Here is a 25,311-nt window from a genome sequence, read left to right on the forward strand (position 1 = left end):
TGCAGTCTGGCCTTTACAAACCTTCCCTGCCCTCTCTTCAGCTATGACTTTGTTCTTACCCTACCATATTCTGAACATAAATCATCTTCAGTAATTTAAGGATTAAGAGTTTAGGCTTTGGAATCAGATAGATCTGGGTTCTAATCCCATCTCTGGCACATTAGACAACCTCGGGCAAGGCTAGAACTTGCCCAACCTCAGTTTCCTTATCTGCAAAATGGATATCATAATATTGGGCTGGCCAAAAACTTTGTTTGGGTTTTTCCAAGCATCATATTGAAGAAGGAAATGGCAACCCACTCCAGTATTCTTGCCTGGATAATTCCATGGACGGGGAACTTGGCAGGCTGCAGTTCATGGGGTTGAAAAGAGTCAAACACGACTGAGCGACTTTCACAAGCATCTTAACCTGAACGAACTTTTTCGCCAAACCAATAATCCTCATTTTAGATGGTTTTTGTAAGGGTCAACTGATACAATACATGCAAAGCACCTAGCTTTGTGCCTGACAAACAGTAAAAACATAGCAAACAGCAATTAATATTGTTAGTTATTTCTGTGCCTTTGATCTTCTTTGCCCGAGATTCTCCTCATCTTCTCAACTGTTTTACCCCTATTTCTCCTTTAGATCCATCACAAAAGTCTATTTTCTTGAGTGCCCCAGATCCTGCTAGCTGCACCTCCCCGAAGCAAACCTTCATTCATACCTACCTGACTATTTTTGTGAAGTCAACTTGTTGCTCAGTGGCTCGGTCGTGTCCGATATTTGCAACCCCATGAATTACAGCACACCAGGCTTCCCTGTCCTTCACTATCTCCTGGAGTTTGCTCAAACTGATGTCCATTGAGTCAGTGATGCCATCCAACCATCTCATCCTCTGCCATCCCCTTCTCCTCCTGTCCTCAATCTTTCCCAGCATCAGGGTCTTTTCCAATGAGTCGGCTCTTTGTGTCAGGTGGCCAAAGTATTGGAGCTTCAGCTTCAGCATCAGTCCTTCCAATGAATATTCAGGACTGATTTTTTAAGGCTTGACTGATTTGATCTCCTGGCTGTCCAAGGGACTCTCAAGAGTATTCTCCAGCACCACAGTTCAAAAGCATCAGTTCTTCAGTGCTCAGCCTTCTTTATGGTCCAACTTTCACACTGGTGCATGACTACTGGAAAAACCACAGCTTTGACTATATGATGTCAACCTGTATTTGTTTATAAGTCTGTCTTTCACATATATGAGGCTCCAGAGGGCAGGAGCTAGGTCTTATTCATTATACCCTAGCACCTAGCATAATACATGACTCATGGTTCCACTAGAGAAATTATTGTTAAATAAATAAGATTATATTTGAACTGGACCTTAAACAAATAAGTAAGAATTAAAGCATATTTCTGAATGGACTTTTAAACGTGAATATTAACCTATTAAGGTTGTACACTAAGCCACTGGAACAAACCAGAACTGAGCATCAAGCATTATCCTTAAGATAGGCTGACAGGACCAAAGTGGGTCAAAATTTCATTAGTTAAGGCTGAGGTGGCTGCACAGATGAATAGAAGAAGCCTGGAGCCCAGGTGGATGCTCAAGAAACAGGTTCAGGACTTCCCCAGGTAGCCAAGGGCAGTTTAGGGGTCTTTAGTGGACGATATCAAGAAGAGGTGGCAAAAATACACAGAACTGTACAAAAAAGGTCTTAATGACTCAGTTAACCACAATGGTGTGATCACTCACCCAGAGCCAGAACATCCTGCAGTGTGAAGTCAAGTGGACCTTAGGAAGCATTACTATGAACAAAAGATAATGGAGGTAATGGAACTCCAGCTGAGTTATTTCAAATCCTAAAAGATGATGCTGTTAAAGTGCTTCACTCAATGTGCCAGCAAATTTAGAAAACCTAGCAGTGTCCACAGGACTGGAAAAGGTCAGTTTTCATTCCAATCCCAAAGAAGGGCAATGCCAAAGAATGTTCAAACTATTGCACAATTGTGCTCATCTCACATGTTAGCAAGGTCATGTTCAAAACCCTTCAAGCTAGGCTTCAGCAGTATGTGAACTGAAAAATTCAGTACAAGCTGGATTTAGAAAAGGCAGAGGAACCAGAGATCAAATTGCCAACATCCACTGGATCATAGAAAAAGCAAGGGAATTCCAGAAAACATCTATTTTTGCTTTATTAACTACCCTAAAACCTCTGACCATGTGAATCACAATAAACTGAGGGAAATTCTTCAAGAGATCAATTAAATATCTCTGGTTTAATTGGGACTGGTTAAACATTGGGAAAGAAGTACATCAAGGCTGTATATTGTCACCCTGCTTATTTAACTTATATGCAGAGTACATCATGCGAAATGCCAGGCTGGATTAAGCTCAAGCTGGAATCAAGATTGCCAGGAGAAATATCAATAACCTCAGATACACAGATGACACCACCCTAATATAGAAAGTGAAGACGAACTAAAGAGCCTCTTGATGAAGGTGAAAGAAGAGAGTGAAAAAGCTGACTTAAAACTCAGCATTCAAAAAACTAAGGTCATGGCATCTGGTCCCATCACGTCATGGCAAATAGATGAGGAAACAATGGAAACAGTGACAGACTTTATTTTCTTGGACTCCAAAATCACTGCAGATGGTGACTGCAGCCATGAAATAAAAAGACGCTTGCTCCTTGAAAGAAAAGTTATGACAAATGTAGACAGCACATTAAAAGGCAGAGACATCACTTAGCTAACAAAGGTCCTTATAGTCAAAGCTATGGTTTTCCCAGCAGTCATGTACCGATGTGAGAGTTGGACCATAAAGAAGGCTGAGCACCAAAGAATTGATGCTTCAAACTGTGGTGGAGAAGACTCTTGAGAGTCCCATGGATGACAAGGAGTCAGTCAATCCTAAAAGAAATCAACTCTGTATATTCATTGGAAGGACTGATGCTGAAGCTAAAGCTCCAATACTTCAGGCACCTGATGGGAAGAGCTGACTCAATGGAAAAGACCCTGATTCTGGGAAAGATTGAAGGTGGGAGGAGACAGGGACGACACAGGATGAAATGATTGGATGGCATCACTGACTCAATGGACATAAATTTGAGCAAGCTCCAGGAGATGGTAAAGGACAGGGAAGCCTGGCGTGCTGCAGTCCAAAGGCCGCAAAGGGTTGGACTGAGCAATAGAACAACAACGACAAGTAGAAGAGAGAATGGAGTCCCCTTTAAGAGTGGATAAGAGATTCAAGGATGAAAAGAAGAAGATCCAACTACCACTTTATAGGAAATATAGAAGACAAAGGAAAATCTTAAACTACAGAAATACAATCAACAAAATAGAAATTGCAGGAAACAATAGGAGAGTTTTTTCAACAACATGAATTATAAGAAAATTTAAAAGAGGGAAGGAAAGCTATAGATTAAATGAGACTTAAAAAGTACATCAATCTACTGTAATGTGTAAACCTTATTTGGATACCGATTCAAGCAAACAAACTGTAAGAAAAAATTATAACACTTTAGAGACAATTGGAAATGTGAGCTCAGACAAGACAGTTTCAAATTTTGGTTTGCAAAATATTACCAATTTTGTAATTTAAATATTTTTATACTTAAATAATTATAAAAATATTTTATAGTTAAAATATTAATAATTTTGGTTCACCTAAATTATTAAATATAGATAATGGTATTATGATTACGCTTTCTGAATGACTCATCTTTTAGAGAAACATTCTGATATATTTACAGATGAAATAATATAATCTTTAGTATTTGCCTCAAATTAATACAGTAGAGCATAGGAGAGTAGAAATACAGATGAAATAATATTGATCATGAATAGGTAACTGAAGAGGCTGATTAATATCTTTTTACATTTTCTATTACAAAAGAATTACAAAATTTTTTAAGACATAAAATTGAGATACAAGTTCTAAATCTGGCTCTGACATTATTCTGCTCTACACCTACAGACAATCTCTTCTCTCTGGGCTTTAATTTTCTCTGCAAAATATGAAATGTAAAACCCATTCCAATATACTTTCCATTATATCCACTTATGAGCTATGTGACATGGGAAAGTTCCTTAATCTTTTTTACACCTCAGTTTCCTTATCTGTAAAAAGTGATGAAAATAAGTAGCTGGTGTTTGGGACTACTGTGTTAGTTAAATTACTCTGTTAAAGCCCTCATCATGGTGCTTGGCACAAAGTACTGAATAAATATCATCTATCATTATTATTACCATCTATTGCTGTATCTAAGATATACCAATAGACGAATTCTATTTTTTTAATGAAAGGACTTTATAGTTTACTATTCCCTTATCCTTTCCTTCTCTTTATCTCCTTTCTTTGGGACAAAGAGGAAAATCTGAAAGTTCCCCTCAAAAATCTTTGCAACAATGTGTCCACTATCACAAGCCAGGAAAGAAAGAGTTTGGCTCTCGTTCTCAGAGTCACTGCTCTGGGTCTGGAAAAACAGAAGCGTCACTTTCATCATTTTCAGAATATAGTATGCAGCTGTTCTTCTGGTATGCCACACATCCTGAGGTTGCTCCCAAGGGCTAAAAACAGAGTTCAGGCGATTAGCCCAGTGCAGCCAACATCATTCTTTTTCAAGGTGGCCCCATTTCACATATAATGAGCACTTTGAATGTACCCCTTTTCTAAACAACAGTTGGTCTTCCCCACCAGACTGTGAGCTCCTTGAGGGCAGGACTGTGTCTAGTTTATAGCTTATGCTCCTAGCATAACACCTGGGACAGAGCACGTACTCAACAAATATTTGCTGAATGAAGGGATTAACAGTTTGTTCTTTAGTTTTATTTAGGGTGGGGCAGGAATGGGAAAGAAAAATTGATAGGCACACAAAGAAATAATTGTTGGAAAAATCCGTTTTTGTCAGGGTGTACAAATTTGTTCACAACTTCGAATTCTTTTCTTCTCCCTATTTCCCACTACTTCCCACTACACATCTTTTTAAACTTTCCTCCACTCCCATAAACTACCAAATACACCCTGAATATTCTTCCTCCAGAGCAATTTTCATGCTGTTACCTCCATCTGTTAATATCTCTCTCTTTCCATCTCTTTCTCTCATTCTAATCTTAATATAATATATACATCCTTCAAGACTTGGCTCCATACCTCCCTTTCCAAGAAGCTTTTCTAAATCACTATAGCTTAAAGGGGTATCTTCTTGACTTCCTTTAACACTTCAGATTTAGCTTCAGGCACTCGTGATATTATATCATATGCTTTGGTTAGCTGTATAGGTTTCATAACATTTAAAGATTGAGGGAAAGAGTCATCTTGGAATTTCTTCAGCATCTTAACATAGTGCTTTGTACACAGCAGGTATCTGATGAGCATTTAGTGCATTTACTGGTTAAACTTTGCCGAATAAGTAATATGATCATTTGACCCAACTTAAAGTATAAAACAAGTGAAACTTTAAGTAAGCCTTTTGTCTAAAAGAACTTTTTCCTAAAAAGTTAACACAATTGTTTTGGAAGTTTGGGTACTCTATTATCTGTTTTATTAGGCAATATCCTCTGTTTTTATAAACCAAAGGAAAAGTGTCATGTAGCATATATTTTTATATATTTTTAATCAAGTGATTTTTTAAAAAATTCACATCATTAAAAAATAATAATTTCACATTTTCTTCAAATCCCAGGATAAGGTAGTATCAAAAACTCAAGATTGAGAATCATTAAACTGTATAAACCTGGCTAGGCCCTTGGTTTTCCCAACTATCACCCCCAAACTTCTGCTGTTGTTCAGTCACGAAGTCGTGTCCAACTCTTTGAGACCTCATGAACTACAGCACTCCAGGCTCCTCTGTCCTCCACTATATCCTGGAGTTGGCTCAAATTCACTCCACTGAGTTGGTGATGCTATCTAACCATCTTATCTTCTGTTGCCCCCTTCTCCTTTTGCCTTCAGTCTTTCCCAGCATCAAGTCTTTTCCAGTGAGTTGGCTCTCTACATCAGGTGGCCAAAGTATTGGAGCTTCAGCATCAGTCCTTCCAATGAATATTCAAGGTTGATTTCCTTTAGAACTGACTGGTTTGATCTCCTTGCAGTCCAAGGACCAAGCTGCTGCTGCTACTGCTGCTAAGTTGCTTCAGTCGTGTCTGACTCTGTGCGACCCCATAGACGGCAGCCCACCAGGCTCCGCGGTCCTTGGGATTCTCCAGGCAAGAACACTAGAGTGGGTTGCCATTTCCTTCTCCAATGCATGAAAGTGAAAAGTGAAAGTGAAGCCACTCAGCCATGTCCGGCTCTTCGAGACCCCATGGACTGCAGCCTACCAGGCTTCTCCGTCCATGGGATTTTCCAGGCAAGAGTACTGGAGTGGGGTGCCACTGCCTTCTCCAAGGACCAAGCTACTTCTCAGCAAAGTTATAAGACACAAAAGAAAGGAAAGTATTGAGAAGCTATATAAAATACTGAATATCTGTAGGCTATTTTGCTTCCCAGCAGTGGCCACAGGACTCAGAAAGGTCAGTTTTCATTCCAATCCCAAAGAAAGGCAATGCCAAAGATTGTTCAAACTACTGCACAATTGTACTCATCTCATACACTGGCAAAGTAATGCCCAAAATTCTTCAAGCCAGGATTCAATATTATGTGAATCAAGAACTTCCAGATGTTCAAGGTGGATTTAGAAAAGGCAGAGGAAATAGAGATCAAATGGCCAACATCCGTTGGATCACAGAAGAAGCAAGAGAGTTCCAGAAAAACATCTACTTCTGCTTTATTAACTATGCCAAAGCCTTAGACTGTGTGGATCACAATAAACTATGGAAAATTCTGAAAGAGATGGGAATACCAGACCACCTTACCTACCTCTTGAGAAATCTGTATGCAGGTCAAGAAGCAACAGTTAGAACTGGACATGGAACAACAGACTGGTTCCAAATTGGGAAAGGAGTATGCCAAGGCTATATATTGTCACCCTGCTTATTCAACTTATATGCAGAATACATCATATGAAATGCTGGGCTGGATGAAGCACAAGCTGGAATCAAGATTGCCAAGAGATATATCAATAACCTCAGATACGCAGATGACCCCACCCTAAGGTAGAAAGTGAAGACGAACTAAAGAGCCTCTTGATGAAAGTGAAAGAGGAGAGTGAAAAAGTTGGCTTAAAACTCAACACTCAGAAAACTAAGATCATGGCATCTGGTCCCATCATGTCATGGCAAATAGATGAGGAAACAATGGAAACAGAGAGAGACTTTATTTTGGGGGGCTCCAAAATCACTGCAGATGGTGACTGCAGCCATGAAATTTAAAGACACTTGCTCCTTGGAAGAAAACCCATGAAAAACCTAGACAGCATGTTAAAAAGCACAGACATTACTTTGCCAACAAAGGCCATCTAGTCAAGGCTATGGTTTTTCCAGTAGTCAGGTATGGATGTGAGAGTTGGACCATAAAGAAAGCTGAGCCCCGAAGAATTGATGTTTTTGAACTGTGGTGTTTGAGAAGACTCTTGAGAGTCCCTGGAACAGCAAGATCAAACCAGTCAATCCCAAAGGAAACCAACCATGAATATTCTTTGGAAGGACTGATGCTAAAGCTGAAGCTCCAATACTTTGGCCACCTGATGCAAAGAATGGACTCATTGGAAAGGACCCTGATCCTGGGAAAGACTGAAGGAGGGAGGAGAAGAGGACGACAGTGGATGAGATGGTTGGATGGCATCACCAACTCTATGGACATGAGTTTGAGCAAGCTCCAGGAGTTGGTGATGGACAGGGAAGTCTGGCGTGCTGCAGTCCAAGGGGTAGAAAAGAGTTGGACATGCCTGAATGACTGAACAGAACTGAATTGTTTATGTTTCTCAAAGGTAAGAGTTAAGACAGAAATAAATCCTATCTTAAAAGGTAAGCTGAGGCTTGTTACTTGGATAGTTGCCTTATTTTCTCTTCTAGATGATAAACTCTGCCACTGGCATCATATATCTATCACCTTGTTGCTCCTTCTCTTTTTTCACTCCTTGTTGATTAAAGATTAAGATATATACACCAATTACATCCCCCACTACCCCTATCCTCAGCAAACGAGTTCATTGTTGCCTTATCAGTGCCATTTCTTAAAGTTATCATAGGAGCACACTTAGATTATCTAGTTCCATTTTTTACATGAGGAATCCAAAATCTAGAAAGAGTATATAATTTATTCAAGTGAGTGTCAAAATCCATAATAGAATCTCATTTTCTTAATTCCCAGTTCTCAACATTACACCCAACAAATGTCTGAGCACACAGATGGCTATTAATAAATATCTTCTTGAACTGAAATGAATTATTGCTTCCTCTCTGTTTGACAAAAATACATGGCCACTGTAGAATGTGGAAGGAAGAGGTGAAAGTGGGGCTCTGATTACTATGGCTTAAAAGGCAACTTGCTATAGATTCTGGAGTGGGCTGCCTGAGTTCTGATTTAGGCTCCACCACTGCCCATATGTATGATCTTGGGAAAACTGCTTTATATTTCTTAGTCTCAGCCTCCTCATTTGTAAAATGAAGGTAATCACAGAAACTACCTCAAAGGGTTGTTTATTAATTCAATGACATTTGTTGAAAACCTGCTCTGTAACAGGTACTCTGTTAGATACTCTTAGAAGCATGGACAAGAAAAATGAGAATCAACTCTTAGAAGCTACTAGTCTACCAGGATTAAATGATATAATCTACATAAAATACCTAGTAGAGAGTCTGGTACCCAATAAATAGTCAACAAATGTTAGTCATTGTTATGGTTATTATTTAAAATATACTACTTACCCACATTTTAAAAGCAAATCAGCAAATAAATCTTACAAAGAGATGGCTCCAAGCAACACTTTAATGCATGAAACAGCTCACATGGTGGTGTTTCACAAGGATAGATATTATCACCATGGCCACATTTCTCTGAGTTCCTGAAGAGCTCTTGCTTGGTACTGTGAAGGTTCAGGTATGGTCTGTGAAAATACCCTATAAAGAGCATCATGTGGGGAGCAGAGAAAATCCTAATTTTCTACAAAAATAATAACTTTCTCTATAGAATCATTTAATAAACTTACTGTATAAAATCTTAAATTAAAAAAACATAAATTAAGGGATAATTACTTACACTGCAGTGGAAGTTACCAAAGATTTCTTTTTAATAGCCAGCTTACCTAGCATATTCAAAACATGATGTTGTTGTTCAAAATTAACAAGAACATGAAAAGATATGCAATATCTTTGGTCATTAGGGAAATCAAACTCAAAACCACAATGAGATACCACTTCATAACCAGTAGGGTGGCAATGATTTTAAAAATGGAAAATAATAGGGGTCACTGAGGGTGTGGGGAAATTGGAACTCTCATACAATGTTGGTAGGAATGTAAAATAGTTCAGTCTCCGTGGAAAACAATTTGGAGGTTCCTCAAAAAGCTAAACACAGAATTACCATATGATATTACACTGTTGCTCCATGATACATACCCAAAAGAATTAAAAACAGACTCTTAAACAAGCATATGGTCATGCATGTTCACAGTACCTCTATTCACAATAGACAAAAGCATAGAAATAGTCTAGATATTTATCAATAAACATATGGACAAACTGTGGTATATTCATACAATGGAACATTATTTAGTTATAAAAAGGAATGGATTATAGATACATGTTACAACATGGATTGTTGTTTGTTGCTCAGTCGCTAAGTCGTGTCTGACTCTGCAACCCCATGGACTGTAGCACACCTCCTTTACTATCTCCTAGAATTTGCTCTAACTCAGGTCTACTGAGTCAGTGATGCTATCCAACCATCTCATCCTCTGTCGCCCCCTTCTCCTCCTGCCCTCTATCTTTCCCAGCATCAGGGTCTTTTCCAATGAGTTGGCTGTTCACATCAGGTGGCCAAAGTACTGGAGCTTCAGCATCAGTCCATCTGATGAATATTCAGGATTGATTTCCTTTAGGATTGACTGGTTTGATCTTCTTGCAATCCAAGGGACTCTCAAGAATCTTCTCCAGCACCACAATTTGAAACCATCAACTCTTCAGCGCTCAGCCAACTCTCACATCCATACGTGACTACTGGAAAAACCATAACTTTTATTATATTGACAGTGTGGATAGATTTCCAGAGTATTATGCTAAGTGAAAGAGGTCAGATACAAAAGGTGCATAATGTATGATTACACTCATATTAAATATACACAATGGATAAATCCATAGACACAGAATGAAGATTTGTAGTTTCCAGGGGTAAAGAGGAGGGAAAAGTGGGGGGAAACAGTTTAATAGATAAGGTGTTCTATCAATACCTGGAGTGATAGAAATGTTATAGAATTAGATAGAGGTGTGGTTGTACAACACTGTGAATGCACTAAATGTCACTGAATTGTTCATTTATAAATGGTTAGTGTTATAACAAACATTCTAAAAAAGAAAATAACGTTATTTTATGTTACATGAAATTCATTTCAGTGAGGTTTTTTAAAGATGTTATCCAGGTAGCCTTTAAACATAAAAATGTGACCAAAAAAAAACTTATAAGTGATAGCTTGGCCATCTCAGAAACCCATGTAAACAGGGCCTACATCTATTCACAGGAAAGGAAGGAACAGAGAGCCCTTACTAAGCTCCTAGTTTCTCCCTATTAAAGGATAATTATTTAAGGTAAAATTATGACTTTCAGATAAGTATAAAATTAATATATGTCAAAGATTTTATTTAATTAATTAAAGACAGAATCATAAAATGTTAAAAACTGATTCTAGAGATAGCTAGAAATGCTGAAATTAATTTGTTAATTAGCAAAACTAGTCTCTTGGAGGGAGTGGTCAACTGCACCTTCACAAAGCAAAATTGGTTTACTTTTTTATAAACAAGAATAATTTGCATTACCCTCAGTTTTCTACCAACCCACTCCAGTATTCTTGCCTGGAGAATCCCAGGGATGGTGGAGCCTGGTGGGCTGCCGTCTGTCTATGGGGTCGCACAGAGTCGGACGCGACTGAAGCGACTTATCAGCAGCAGCAGCAGTTTTCTACAACTTCATAGAGTTTAAAACAGTTCAAAGACATTGAAAAGTACAAATCACTACAGGATCAAATAACCTGGAAGAAGGTACAGTCAATGCCTAGCATTCTAAAGGATTCTCAGTAATTTTTTTTACAAATTCCACAATTTTTTCCTGAAATTCCTCTGGCATTCAAGATAATTCACTACTTTGGCAAATGGCTTCTCTTCTTTGGATTTGAGGTCCTTGTCTGTTTTTAAAAAGTTGTTTTAAAGAGGAGTTGGCTTGGATGACCTGAAGCTTGCCTTGATCTTTGACAGCCTGGTAAGAACCAGTTTCCAGGGATCAGATGCTGAGTCACATATTCCTACAGCTAACACAGCCTTTTAAGCCATCAGCACTCATGATTACATCACATAAATGACTTCCCTGCTGATGGGACATGCCATCCCTTGATGAGGGAGACCATATTTCTAATGAATCATTCCAAAGCAATTTGTCTTTTTGCACTACTACTGGAAATAGGATTATACTGAATTCCTCCAGCTTCTGTCAACCAAAAAGCATCGTTTAATTTTTAAACAACTTAATAAAACTAGACAGAGAAGTAGTCCAGAGCTATGAAAAGAAAAGAAAGTAGTTGACCTACATGAGATGCTCAAAAAATACTGGCTGAATTGAATGGCTTTGGAAATTTTATACCCTGCATGTGGAGTTGTGATCAACTGCACTTCCTAGTTTATTGTACTGTACTATAGCACTGTTGCATTATTTACTTTTGGATTACTTCCTCAGGGACACTAAGGACGGAACTTAGAATTCACTTAGTTTACTGTAAATGTAGCATGACATCTACGTTTCTTCCTTTTGTTAGCTCTTCCATAGCATTCTTTTATTTTTTTTTATTTTATTTTTTTATAAATTTATTTATTTTAGTTGGGGGCTAATTACTTTACAATATTGTAATAGTTTTTGCCATACATTGACATGAATCAGCCATGGGTTTACATGTGTTCCCCTTCCTGGACCCCCCACCCACCTCCCTCCCCATCCCATCCCTCTGGGTCATCCCATTGCCCCGGCCCTGAGCCCTTGTCTCATGCATCGAACATGGAATGGTGTTCTGTTTCACATATGATAATATACATGTTTCAATGCTATTCTCCCAGAACGTCCCACCCTCACCTTCTCCCTCAGAGTCCATAAAATTGTTCTATGCATCTGTGTCTCTTATTCTGTCTCGCATATAGGGTTATCGTTACCATCTTTCAAATTCCATATATATGCATTAGTATACTGTATTGTTGTTTTTCTTTCTGGCATAGCATTCTTTAGCTGCTCAGTACTGGGCACACAGCAGCTCCTCAAGAAAGCTTGCTGTTTAATCGTAATTTATGACAGAAAGAAAGTCTATACTTATCACAGAGATCTTCAGCTTATTCATGATAACAAGAAGTTTCTCCATTTATTGGATCTAAATTCTTTATATTGTATTTTAGGTGTACTGATCAATCCAGCACAATCAAAAGTGTATCTACAGACAGCATGTAAAACAGAAGTCTTAAGCTTCAGAGAAAAAATGTGCTGTTCCACATACCACCTCAAAAAAATCTACAACCCCTGCATAGATCCTCCACCAAGGTCAACACTGAGATTAATATTACATTTCTGAAATCAGTAAAATTGTAACCCTGACCCAAGCAACTGTGAGCTATCTCCTGTCTTCTGGATTGAGAGGAAGGGCAGCTTGCATTTCCTTGAAATGCCAATACCAAAATTCTTTACATTCCAGCTAAAAATGCTTCACTCACCATGAGACTTTGGCTTCTGCCCTGTCTTTTATACCCTGGTTTCCATTTAGATTTGATGAATAACTCAGGGTCAACTCAGGGTCACTATTTTTCAGTCTTCTGTTGCAAGGATAGGTACTCCCCAAGTGTGATTAATAGGAACCTGGGGCTGCACCAAATACAGTGGAATAGGGAGACCCTTCCACAGTCCTTCTAGTTGATACCCCAGCCTCTCTTCTGACAGCTGTCATTCCAGTTTATGCCCCTCCTTGCCAGAGAGCAGGGATCTACCTCAAACAAACCCAGCCGCGAGGGGCTCTTCCTGTGAGGACAACAGGAGAAGAAAAGCAGACAGACAACGTGGAGGCTGTGAGTACCTTTGAAAGCAAGGCTGCTGGTTGGCTGGGTTTTCTCATATCATAGTGATCCTACAGATGAGGAAAATCAAATATTTCTAATTCCTTGGGCTCAGGACATGGGGAATATAATCCCCATGCTTTTAATTTACAGGAAGTCAGTACAGTGACTTCCCACCTCAACTCACAGGACCAAATACATTCACTCACTCACTCACTCACACACTTGTCAAAGAACACTTGCCTAAAATCTATTATTAAAGCACTAAGAAAAACACATGAGAGGGTTCAAAGATATACTGGAACTCAATAATTCCTAGCTCCAAACATCTGGAGCTGCTACAGTCCCTGCACTTTCCAGCAGTCCTCTTGGTCAGATGTACCTTTTCAGTGCCAGGTCAAGGGCATGGCATACCAGAGAAAGAATAGCCCTTTCATTGCATCAGTGTTACCTGGCCCTTCACTCTACTCTGAGGAAGCCAGGCAGAATTTGAAGAAAGGTCTGCAAAAATGCTGCTGGTGACTTCAAGACTGGAAATGACAACTAGCAGGGGGAAAGATGAAGAGAGGTTGTACTGACATAGCCAGAGGAAAGGAAGAGGGTTTTGTGGAGAAAAGGAAAAAAAAAAAAAGAGTAATAAAAGGACAACAGTGAATAAGCTGGTCTCTACCTGGGATGGCACTTTTTGAAGCTCAGTTCAAAATGTCTAGCACAAACACCTGCCTGCAAAGGATCCATGGAGGCAGCTTAACTAAAATGGCTATAGTACATATTATGTTAAATGCAGGGAAATGGGTAGATAGACATCAGCATTACTGAATATCTATTTCATCTCTCCTTCCAGCCCACAGATTTAGTCAAAAACTTAAGGAAACCAAAGGAATTTGCTTTTGTGTACTTGGATGTGTGGCTGATTTTTTTTCTCTCACTTTTTGGCTATATTTTTCAAGTTTTCTAAAATTAAAATGCATTTTTATAGAAACATTTAAATATATTATTTTATAAAAATATAACAAATCTCCAGGCTTGGAGAAAGGGCCCTGGGTCAGACTGCACATTGCTGAGTAGACCAAGAAATTCCAGAGCTCCCAAGACTCTTAATACCAATCATTGCCAATGTCTCAATCTGTTGGCTTTTCTAAGTCTAGCAGTTAATAAGGGGATAATAACATCTGCCTTCCTTAAAGACTTGTTCTGAAAGTCACAAGACGAATGTGTGAAAGTGTTTCTTGAGTAGCAAGTACTTAATGAGTGTGAGACAGTATTACTCCAGTATTACTCCAAAAAGACAACTTCCTATAAAATGAAGAGAATAGGGATAAATATAAATAAGGTAGTGATTACATGAATTTCCCCACCATTTGAGTTCAAACAAAATCCACAGAGTAATTTTGACCAGCAAAAGCTCTCTCCTCAAGACATCTGAAGCAACAACAGAAAGAGAAATTCAGCATCAAGAATCTATTCCATGTCAGGTAACTTGGTGATTGTGAAACCTTCAAGTCCTAGGACTGAATATCTGAGAGGTCTTCCCACTTTTCAACCCTGGTGGACTCTGACCCCTGGGGGAAACACTGAAACCCAACTGACATGGAAGAGACCTAGTAAAGTTATATTTGAAACTGGAAGAGACTGAGTGATTTCCCTTGAGACTGGCCCTGAGTTTGTTTCGAGTTCTCACCCTGAGGTATTTAGCTCTCTCCCATAGGAGTTAGAAAAACTAATTAATTAAGTCTGACAAGAAGCAGCAATAAGTACAGGGCTACAGACTTTTACTGACACTAGTCCACGGCCAAATATGTTTCTCATTCTGGCTCCTATTTCCAGTGCACATTAGAATAGATGATGTCAACACCAGCCGAGAAGCCAAGTTATCTCAATACTCAAACCCTGGCAGGAGAATTTGTGCCCTGACTTATTTTTAGTGCTCTTCTACCTTAGTAATCCAGTCAGCTAAAGAAAAGCTAGCAACGGGACTGGTCTCTGAGCTCACCACCCTTATTTATTCCTTAGCAATTAGCAAGACATTTAATCACCTGGGGAGAATCTATTAGGAGTTTGGAGTCCCATCACTCGCAGATTTTTAGAGGCCACAGAGGATTATTATCCTAATCCAAGTGGAAATGTGGGCCTCACTATCTCACTGGTAGCAATCTTCTACTTAAGGGAGAAAGACACGAAAGAAAGGTAGCTAACAAAAACAGATATGGATAGCCTATCATTTTTATCAGCAGGGTGGAGGATGGCGTGGAAAGAAAGAACTGTGTTTTACCTTTTATGAAATGTTAGAACTTAAACTAGTGTACACATTCTATCTTAAATTTCAAATTGGACTGCTTCTAGCAGTTCACGATGAATAGTTAGTGCCTATTTACCAAGATGCAGAAAGTGAAGCATCAAAGATTAATCACATTTTTGCATTTGGATTTAACCCCAAATATTTAACTTTATTTCAATCTCATACAGCTTGTGAGGACAGATTTATCCAACACCAGCTGTCCTCATATTTAAAAGCTGCTCCACAAAGATAAATTTAGAATCAAGGAAGGATCATATTCCTCAGCAAGAATTCTGCTCTATGCCCCACTGATGGCCCGAGCCACAAACGACAAACCAAATACCAGCATTATTGTTATTTTTCTTGGACATTTCTTTAGAAGCCACGGTGTGGCAGAAACAGCATACACCACACAAGGCATGAGCCCTAAACTCAGAATTGTACCCATGGGTATAAACTTATTCCCAAGGTTATTTCTCACCAAAGTGGGAGGAAGGTATGTATTGTTTTGACAGAGCAGGGAATGAAGTCAACTATCACACATACCCACCCCCTTGCTTTTTCTTTTTTTTTTTGAGCTTTCCACTCCAGGAATTTTCCAGACTTGCACAAGGCTCAAATTAGATTGAAGTCTGTGTAAGATACAACTGTTCATTAAATCAAACAGAAAGACCAAATGTCATCATTTTGACATTAGATATTTAGTATGACAACATACTGCATTAAAAAAATAATGAAAAATAATCTCAAGATTCTAAAAGATTATTAAATACTCTCTTTGAATGAAGTCTAACTGTAAAAGTATAGTCGTAAAAATACATCACTAATGTTCTATGTGCAATTTGTCTGTCTTATGCCGCTCAGTTGTGCCCAACTCTTTGCTACCCCATGGACTGCAGCCCACCAGGCTCCTCTATCCTTGGGGATTCTCCAGGCAAGAATACTTGAGTAGGTTGCCATGCCCTCCTCCAGGGGATCTTCCCAACCCAGGGATCGAACCCAGGTCTCCCACACTGCAGGTGGATTCTTTACCGATTGAGCCACCAGGGAAGTCCATGTACAATTTGGAAGATCATATTTCTCAACAGGCGTTTTACAAGAGTAGAAAGCAAAAGTGACTAATAAACACACAAAAGATATACAATCTCATTCAAGATTAAAGAAATGCAGGTTTACAAAATGATAAGATGTCAAATTATAAGGACTGTAAGGAATGATTCTCAAATAACTGCTGAGAATGTATCATTTTAGAAAAGGGGAATTTGGCCGTAACTATTAAACTTCAAAATGCGTATTTTTCCCCTGTAATTCCACTCCTATAGATAAACTTACAAAAGCATTCAAAGGTATATTTATAAAGATGCTCACTTAAGTATTGTTTTTAACAATTCAGATATTCTTCAACAGGGAAATGATTACATTAACTATTATAAACCATATAAAAATTCTATTTGGAATTCAGAAGAATGAATTAGAATTTTGTGTGCTATTATCAAATGATGACCCAGATATATTAAGTGGAAAGGCAAAGTGTAGAATACTATAAATAGTATGATTGCATTTATGAAAAAATAAAATGAAATGATATATATATATATATATATATATATATATATATAGCTGTATGAATGTATAATTACATATATAAGGGCTCCCTGGTGGCTCAGACGGTAAAGAATCCACCTGCAATGTGGGAGACCTGGGTTTGATCCCTGGGTTTGGAAGATCCCCTGGAGGAGGGCATGACAACCCACTGCAGTATTCTTGCCTGGAGAATCCCCAAAGACAGAGGAGTCTATCAGGCTACAGTCCATGGGGTCGCAAAGAGTCAGACACAATTAAGCACAGCACAGCACATAATTGATATTAAAAACTGTTAAAAATAGAAATTGGAGACTAGAAGGGGTCAGATTTTTTAATTTTTATTGAAATACATGTGATTTACAATATTTCAGGTGTACAGCAAAGTGATTCAGCTTCTTTTTCAGATTCTTTTCCATTGTAGGTCAGTATAAGATATTGACTATAGTTTCCTGTGCTATACAGTAGGTCCTTGTTGTTTATTTATTTTATGTATAATAGTGTGTATCTATTAATCATAAATTCCAAATTTATCCCTCCCCCCACCTTCCCCTTTGGCAACCATAAGTTTGTTTTCCATGTCTGTGAGTCTATTTCTCTTTTATAAATAAGTTCATTTGGATTACTATTTTAGATTCCACATATAAATGATATCACGATATTTGTCTTTCTCTGTCTTACTTCACTTAGTGGACTTACTTCACTTAGTATGATAATCTGTAGATTTATTCATGTTGCTGCACATGGCATTATTTTGTTCTTTGATGACTGAGTAATAGTCAGTTATATTTATACACACATCTTTTTCCACTCCTCTGTTGACACTTTGGTTGCTTCCACGTCTTGGCTGTTGCAAGTAGAGACGCAATAAACATTGGAGTGCATGTACCTTTCTAATTAGCGTTTTCATCTTTTCTGGATATATGCCCAAGAGTGGGATTACTGGATCATATGGCAGTTCTACTTTTTTATTTTTTGAGGAACCTCCATACTGTTTTCCATAGTGGATGCACCAACTAACACTCCCACCAAGAGTGTAGGAGGATTTGTTTTTCTCCACACCCTCTCCAGCATTTATTTGTAGACTTTTTGATGATGGCCTTTCTGATTGGTGTAAGATGATACCTCATTGTTGTTTTGATTTGCATTTCTCTAATAATTAGCAACGATGAACATATTTTCATGTGCCTTTTGGCCATCTGTATGTCTTCTTTGGAGAAATGCCTATTTGGATCTTCTGCCCATTTTTTAATTGAGCTGTTTGGTTTTCTACATTGAGCGGCATGAGCTGTTTGTATATTTTGGAAATTAATCCCTTGTTAGTTGCATCATTTGCAAATATGTTCTCTCATTCTGTAGGTTGTTTTTTTATATTGTTATGGTTTCCTTTGCTGTGCTGAAGCTTGTAAGTTCAATTTGGTCTCATTTGGCTATTTTTGGTTTTGTTTCCATTACTCTAGGAGATGTATCCAAAAAAAAAAATATTGCTGTGATTTATGTCAAAGAATGTCCTGCCCAAGTTTTTCTCTAGAAGTTTTACAGTATCCAGTCTTACATTTAGGTCTTCGACCCGTTTTGAGTTTATTTTTGTATATGGTGTTAGTTGTTGCTGTTCTGTCACATCCAACTCTTTGCAACTCCATGGACTACAGCACAACAGGCTTCCCTGTCCTTCTCCTCTCCCGGAGTTTGCTCAAATGTCCACTGAGTCAGTGATGCCATCCAACCATCTCATCCTCTGTCGTCCCCTTCTCCTCCTGCCTTCAATCTTTCCCAGCATCAGGTTTTTTTCCACTGAATCAGCACTTCGCATCAGGTGGCCAAAGTATTGGAGCTTCAGCTTCAGCATCAGTCCTTCCAATGAATATTCAGGACTGATTTCCTTTAGGATTGACTGGCTTGATCTCCTTGCAGTCCATGGGACTCTCAAGAGTCTTCTCCAACACCACAGCTCAAAAGCATCAATTCTTCGGTGCTCAGCTTTCTTAATGGTCCAACTCTCACATCTATACATGACTACTGGAAAAACCATAGGTTTGACTAGATGGACCTTTGTTGGTAAAGTAATGTCTCTGCTTTTTAATATGCCATCTAGGTTGGTCATAACTTTCCTTCCAAGGAATAAGCATCTTTTAATTTCATGGCTGCAGTCACCACCTGCAGTGATTTTGGAGCCCAAAAATATAAAGTCTGTCACTGTTTCCATTGTTTCCTCATTTCCTCTGCCATGAAATGATAGGACTGGATGTAATTTTCACAATATTGATTCTTCTTACCGAGGAACATGGAATATTTCTCCATCTGTTTATGTCATCTCTGATTTCTTTCATTAGCGTCTTATAATTTTCTGTGTAGAGTCCTTTTGTCTCCTTAGGTAAGTTTATTATTCCTAGATATTTAATTCTTTTTGTTGCAATGGTGAATGGGATTGATTCCTTAATTTCTCTTTCTGATTCTTCATTGTTGGTATATAGAAATGCAGATACATTACTTTGGCAACAAAGGTCTGTCTAGTCAAGGCTATGGTTTTTCATGTATGGATGTGAGGGTTGGACTATAAAGAAAGCTGAGCACCAAAGAATTGATGCTTTTGAACTGTGGTGTTGGAGAAGACTCCTGAGAGTCCCTTGGACTGCAAGGAGATCCAACCAGTCCATCCTAAAGGAGATCAGTCCTGGGTGTTCATTGGAAGGACTGATGTTGAAGCTGAAACTCCAATACTTTGGCCACCTGATGCGAAGTGCTGACTCATTTGAAAATGATGCTGGGAAAGACTGAAGGCATGAGGAGAAGGGGACGACAGAGCATGAGATGGTTGGATGGCATCACCAACTCAATGGACATGGGTTTGGGTAGACTCCGGCAGTTGGTGATGGATAGGGAGGCCTGGCGTGCTTCGGTTCATGGGGTTGCAAAGAGTCGGACACAACTGAGCGACGGAACTGAACTGAACTGAACAGGGTAGTTTTAGCACCTGGGCTTCCCAGGTAGCTCAGTGGTAAAGAATCTGCCTGCCAATGCAGATGCATGTTGGATCCCTGGCATGTTGGATCCCTGGGTCAGGAAGATTCCCTGGAGAAGGAAATGGCAATCCACTCCAGGATTCTTGCCTGAGAAATCCCATAGACAGAGAAGCCTGGTGGATACAGTCCATGGGTCACAAAGAGTTGGACATGACTTAGAGACTAAAACAACAACACATTTTAGTGTATCCTACTTCTCTGAAAATTGGTTATTCCTATAGCTTGGTAGAATTGGCCAGAATTCCATTCACTTTCTAGGACAGATAACAAAGAGGGAATTGTGTTCATATAGCCCTTATATTTTGAAAATGGATTTGACCCTCCAGGTTACATTTATGCCTTGTTGTCATTTCAATGATTAGGAAAGATTTAGTATCACACAATCTAATTTCAGGAGAATATTAAGTATAACAAATCTCTGAGCACATTAAATCACCAAAGACGTTCATAAAGGGACCTATGATCTCAGGTTCAAGAATTCAAGGAGGTAACACTGAGTAAATGGCAGGAAAGCATGTTCTGATGTAGGAGAGCACTCTGTAGATTATAAAATCTACAGAAATTTGTAATAGAAATTTGGATAACAGAATGTCAGAATATTTTGTTAGGGCTGCTGCCTAACCTGATTTTACCAAGCCTTAGGCTGGACATAGGATAATTACTCAACCCCACCACAGATGCAGGCTGATGTGGCAATTTTAATTTCCTTTTGAAAGACCCTATAGGACGGATTCTCCATAATATTTCTTTTCAGTATATGTGTGTGTGTGTGTGTGTGTGTGTGTAGTTTTTTAACAGACATCAGGTGCATAACACATAATAACTCATATTTTCAAACTATGAATTAACATACATGGTACTCTTCTACTTTATCTTATTTATTGGTTCATTTGCTTAATGTTATAAGCCCTTTACTCAACCCAAGAACTGAAACAAAACCAATAACTTACAATATCTATGTGCTCCTCCCCTATCTCTTCCTCTCACTGTTCCTCAATTGTTACCACTATCATGTTTTTGTGTGTATTACATCTTTACTTTTTAAAAAGTCTTATCAAGGTATACTCCTGTACCTTAAATTAAAATAGGAAAATTAAGCAGAATAAATTCATTCATCCATTAATAGTACATGAATTTGATGAAGGGCAGGACTCTGCATTAGACATTATGAGAGATATACAAACACCTGAGATAGTAAAGCACTGTACCTGGCACTCAATATATTTTTCGCTGAACTGGATCAAGCAAAAAATTTACCAAATACATATAATATGGCTGCATTCTTAAATAAAGAAGGGATTGGCGGGGATCTTTTGGAATTTGGACAAAGAAAGCTATAACCCAAACAACTTCCCAGGGCCAGTTTTTAAGCAAGTAGCTTCCTTTTTGCCAATCTCCTCCATTTTCCTTTCTGCAATCTTGTTCATCTAGCATTAAAGGGCCAGGAGTTGAGTCTATGCTACTTGATATCCAATAAGAAACCTTTACCCCATCTGTTCTATACATGATGACAGATAAATCTCCCTTAAGTCCTATCAGGTCACTCTACACCCAGTACAGACCTGCAATGATTCCTTAGCTCATTATATGATCTAAAACCTTACCCTGACATTCAAGGCTCTGAGGGATTTGATGCTAACCAATCCTTCCAACTTTCTGTCTCCTGTCAAAATGACTTACTTATATTTCTTATGAATGCCTCACACTTTAACCAGTTTTAAGATGCTTTGCCCTGCTATTTGTTGAAATGTGGTCTATGGATCAACAGAATCAGTTTTATCTGGGAGCTTGTGAGAAAAGCACCATTTCAGGTCCCCACCCAAACCTACTCAATTTGAATCTGCATTTTAGCAAGATTTTCAAGTGATGCATATGCACATTAAACATTGAGAACCACTGTAAAATTATAACGTGCTTTTCTCTGGTGCTTAAGGAACTGTTATCATCATTATTTATTTCCCTACAGAACATGTATGCACCTAGAAAGCAAAGGGTTATCCAAATTATGTTATCCCATTATGCTGTCCAGCCCTCAGAAACCAAGGACTACACTGGATTCACTAAATATCTATGGATTGATTAATTTGGTGTCAGTTCTGCAGCTAAAAAGGTAACTAGAATCACCTTCCTTCACTCTACTGTCTGACAAACCAGACCCAACATAAACAACACACCCACAAAAACACACAAGGACATACACAAATAGGGTCTTTTGTTAATAGGATTTTTACCAGGAGAGGAAATTACAAAAGAAAGAGATGTCAGGGACTTCCCTGGTGGTTCAGTGGCTGGGAACCTGCTCTCAATGTGGGGGCCCTGTGCTTGTTCCCTGGTCAGGGAACTACATTCCACATTCCACAACTAAGACGGGCGCAGCCAAATAAATGAATTTTTTTTTTAAAAAAAGAAAGGTATGTTAAAGCCTGACATGAATATCAAAATTGTTTTGAGATCAATTAGACAGTCACTGTAAGTCCCCTTTAAAATAAAACTGAGCGGCTAGATTTACTTGATGTACTCCCAGGTCATGGTCAATAGTCTATGATTCCAGGCGACAACACTTTTGCAGTCCCAGAAGTGACTGCAGGGACCAAGGACAGCCCTGAGATTAAGTCTGAAGCTGCAAAGCCTGACTTCCTCTCTCGGTCCTCTCTAAACCCCAGCTTCTTTATAACCTCCTCGAAAAGCTTCTGCTCTACACGTGTGTCTACTATCTTGACACTTTCATCTTCTGACATTTCTAACTGTCCTTGCCTCCATGAGCTTGTCACTGTCACACTTCTTTCTCCTACTCTCTACTCAGCTTCTTAGTCTCTCACAGGGTTCAACATTGCCAAGGTGACAGCGAGCTAATTAAACTGTGCTAAAATAAGGAAATTACTGAAGAAATATGTCCTGATTAACCTATGCTAATCACCTTTGCCCTTTCTCCTTGTGCATTCTTTGATAACTTTGTTTTTATTTTTTACTGAAGCATAATTGAATCACAATGTTGTGTTAATTACTGTTGTACAGCAAAGTGACTCAAATATATATATATATACACATTCTTTTTCATATTCTTTCTATTATGGTTGATTACCAGACACTGAATATAGTTCCCTGTGCTATACAATAGGACCTTGCTGTTAATCCATTCTATATATACCAGTTTGCATCAGCTAATCCCAAACTCCAAGCCCAACCTTCTCTCACTCCTCTCCCCTTTGGCAACCACCAGTCTATTTTCTATGTCCCTGATTTTGTTTCTGTTTCATAGATAGGTTCATTTGTGTCATATTTTAAATTCCACACATAAGTGATATCATATGGTATTTCTCTTTCTTACTTCACTAAGTATGATAATCTCTAGTTGCATTGATGCTGCTGTAAATGGCACTATCTTGTTCTTTCTATGGCTGAGTAGTATTTCACTGTATATATGTACAACATCTTTCTTTATTTCAAAAGATTTCATATTAACTGCACAACATCTTCTTTATGCATGCATCTATCAATGAACATTTGTAATAGGTTGTTTTCATGTCTTGGCTATTGTGAAAAATACTGCTATGAACATGGGATGCAACTGTCTTTTTAGATTAGAGTTTTGTCTAGATATAAGCACAGGAATGGGATTCATATGGTAATTCTATTTTTAGTTTTCTGAGGAGCCTCCATACTGTTTTCCACAGTGGCTGCATGAACTTACATTCCCATCAACTGTGGAGGAGGGTTCCCTTTTCTCCACACCCACATTTAATGATGGCCATTCTGATTGGCATGAGGTGGTACCTCACTGTAGTTTTAATTTGCATTTCTCTAATAATTAGCAATGTTGAGCATCTTTTCATGTTCCTATTGGCCATATACATTTCTTCTTTGGAGAAACGTCTCTTAAGTGCTTCTGCTCAATTTTTGATTGGGTTGTTTTTTTGTTGCTGAGTTGTATCTGTTTGCATATTTTGGAAATTAAGCCTTTTCAGCTGCATTGTTTACAAATATTTTTGATAACTTTCTTGAGAGAACTGATCTGGGGTATCATTATACCATATTCTGGGGCGGGGGCTGGACCTAGTGAGAATTTGTCCTTTGGGTCTCAATATTTTTATTTATTGAACACACTTTCAGCTCTGCCTCTCCCAAGCTCTCCGATGTGGGTCTTTGGAATTTTGACCCAAAGCTATTTCATATCTCCCAAATGAAATCAATATAGTTACCACACATCTCTCTCACACTTTGGAATCAGCTTTCTATACACCACCCAGTTTGATTAATCTCAACACCACATCTAATTTCTTATATATCTAAGCATATATATATATCTTATATATCTAAGATTTCTTATATATCTTGTTTATCTTAATAAACAAGACCACTGTCAGAGTTAAGTTTCTGACCCAGTGTCCTGTATATGAGAAGATTATTAATGGACATCTCTGTTCATATGCTTATAAGGTCTCTCCTAAACCCAAAGCTATATAGATACAGTAAGCAAGACAGTGGGGGTATTAGAAGAGAGACAGAAACACAGAAAAAAGAAGTATGAAAAAGATTCATACAAGCGAAACAAACCTGAATTTTGACAAAGGCTAGGCTTTTCATTGGAACCTAGGTCCCCTTTCCTTCTATTTTTCAAGAAGTACACAGGTCAAGAAAGTATATTTCATATAGTAGAGGTTAAAAGCTCACTGCTCTAGAAAAGGACTGTGTTGATTTTATTCCTGACTTCACTGCTTATCAGCTATGTGGGTTTGGGCAATGTGTATAACCTCTTTAAGCTTATGTTTCCCAATATATAAAATGGAATAATATGTCTACATCTTGGGATTTTTGTAGGAGTGAATGAAATAATGCATATACTGTGATTAGTACAGTGCTAGTGATCAATCTCATTTTAAGTTGTTAAAATCAAGCTCAGAGAGGACTACTATACATGATCTGGTTTGGTTGGTTGTTTTTTTTTCTCTAATTTGCAAAGCCTGTTTAATGCTACAGATTCTCCTCTCTAGGACTCTTCTAGTTACACATAGCTGTAGCACATGCCACTGTCCATGTGGTGGGTAACCTGACTCCCAGCTAAGGACAGTATGTCGTCTTAACTGTCCTTGTGCACACAACATTCCTCTTGGCAATAACTCTGCATGTGTGTGATGAGGGCAAACAGAAATGGAAGAGCCTTTTTTAAAAATCGAGCATGATCTTATAACATAAAACCTTATGTACTTAAGCCAGTGGTATCAAAAAGGACAAACATCCTCTTTCTATTTTAGGCTAAATATGAAAGGAAATAAAAATTTTAG

The 25,311-nt window shown here is 38.4% G+C and overlaps 2 protein-coding genes and 1 long non-coding RNA gene across 10 annotated transcripts in view; 1 reads left to right on the plus strand and 2 right to left on the minus strand.

Annotated features, from left to right (window-relative positions):
* Positions 1-25,311, minus strand: part of KLHL3 (kelch like family member 3) — a 289,234-nt gene that overhangs the window by 216,463 nt on the left and 47,460 nt on the right. The gene's annotated exons all lie outside the window — the stretch shown is intronic.
* Positions 12,937-25,311, plus strand: part of LOC145510179 (palladin-like) — a 38,691-nt gene continuing 26,316 nt past the window's right edge. The window contains exon 1 of the mRNA XM_081500744.1: positions 12,937-13,159. The gene's annotated coding sequence lies outside the window, so the exon portion shown is untranslated. The remainder of the gene's footprint in view (positions 13,160-25,311) is intronic.
* LOC145510180 (uncharacterized) lies at positions 15,984-23,913 on the minus strand. Its single transcript, XR_014056857.1, has 2 exons — positions 20,349-23,913; positions 15,984-16,391 (listed from the first exon to the last, which is right to left on the minus strand). It is a non-coding gene; the product is annotated as an uncharacterized LOC145510180 (long non-coding RNA).

This window comes from Giraffa tippelskirchi, chromosome 6 (assembly GCF_054371585.1).
Source record: "Giraffa tippelskirchi isolate mGirTip1 chromosome 6, T2T-mGirTip1v1.2.pri, whole genome shotgun sequence".
Classification (NCBI taxonomy): domain Eukaryota; kingdom Metazoa; phylum Chordata; class Mammalia; order Artiodactyla; family Giraffidae; genus Giraffa; species Giraffa tippelskirchi.